Consider the following 1,803-nt stretch of genomic DNA (forward strand, 5'->3'; position numbering starts at 1 on the left):
TAGTCACACAATTGTCCTACATGTTAAATGAATGTATGATTTACACATGTACCCAAGGGTAAAGTACTACTACTATTACTGTACAGCACGAATTATCAAGCTACTACAAAAAGCTACTTACCCCCACTCCGCAAGGAGGCGGGGTGAGGAGCAGAAGATCCACGCAAGTCTCGACCAAGTTCTCCCAACCCTCGTGAGAACTAGGTCACTCCGTGATCAAGATGGACTGATAGCCATCGAAGATTTTGAGGTACTTGTGTTTAACTTTAATAACAGTCAGTTATTGATGAAAATTCTATCAGCTGTGAACATACGTTGCTATAATGAATCTCTTCAATGGAGCTACGGAATGAATTAGACTTCTCATCGCTTCCCTGTGGTGATGAAAATCTGATACCATGCAGTTTGCATGCGTCGTTACATGAAGTTCAGTTTTTCGGAACAAAATTGTTGTTAGAATAGGAATTTGTATTTTAAAAACATGTCCTCTTTTGAAGTCTATTGTTTTGACCTCTTTCGTACACATCACATCACAACACTCCACTTTTAAAGTGTATGTAACACAAAACCATATATGTCTTATATTCCTTTCCAAAATTACTGAGAGTGCCTGTACATGCTAATGACAATCTGTTAGTATTTGGAATGAATAACTTATAACTCATGATTAAACTATATAGCTATTGGTTACATTTTCTTAATATGAAGAAAAGAAAACCGAAAGTTCTCATAAAAGCATATCCATAAAAGCAAGGAATGACGTCTTCAGTCAATACCGATGGACAGTCTTAAGCAAGTAAGCACTAGTTCTCATGTAGATAAATAAGTAATACGGAAGAAGCAACATTTCTTGCAAAACTGTCCTGAAATGCGATAAGCTGAAGCGTAGTACATTATATAATATTACGCCACCACTTTTACAGAGAGATCTGCATTGTGACAAAAACTTTGCAGGACTCTAAAACGTTTTAAAAAAGACATAACATAGTAACAATATCATACATAATGTGCAGCACTTCATGTTATACTGAAAGCAAATGTTGATTTTGTAGGAAGATTTATCGTTATCCTTCATCTTTGTTAATGGTTAACTTTACTTCACAACTTACTGGAATTGCAGCAGGTTCCTGTGTAGCCAGCGTTACATGAACATCCAGACGTCGCTGCTGATCCATGATTACAGCTGGATGATCCAGTGCACCGGCGTGTTTCTGAGGAGGCGCCTGAACAACCGGCTCCACCACAGGACGCGGCAACAGTAACGTATCTATAGACAGGAACATGTGGGAAAGTTATGACGTTACCGATCGTCAAGCGATGGACAGATGTGTAGGTGGCATGAATGCACATCTGCCTGCGCCTGTGACGCAAACTCCGCTTTCAAGGGCGATGTTAGCGCAATCCTACAATATTCAGGCCGGGTTTCTTTGGTCGTTCTGGGACGGGGCAGGGCTTTTGATAATCCGTCCGTAACTGCTAAAGTAATGATCGTATGAGCACAAAATTGATTTACACGTCAAATTAGATAAGTCATACGAATGTGATGTCTTTATGACGTCATTTCTGCGGTTTATATTGGTTGGAACAGTGAAATAGTGTTATTCCCGTAAAACTTCAAGATATGCAACAAACCTAAGAGTAAGTAACAGACTGTTAATTTCTGCTAAGACTTTTATTATCAAAACCAACAACGACGTCACAAAATGACGTCATACATACGATTTACAGTATAGTCGAAACTTTTTATATTATTTTTGGAAACTGCAAAATATTCATAATACCCCCTTCACATTAGGCGCGATT

The sequence above is a fragment of the Branchiostoma floridae genome, chromosome 17 (genome assembly GCF_000003815.2).
Source record: "Branchiostoma floridae strain S238N-H82 chromosome 17, Bfl_VNyyK, whole genome shotgun sequence".
NCBI classification, from domain to species: domain Eukaryota; kingdom Metazoa; phylum Chordata; class Leptocardii; order Amphioxiformes; family Branchiostomatidae; genus Branchiostoma; species Branchiostoma floridae.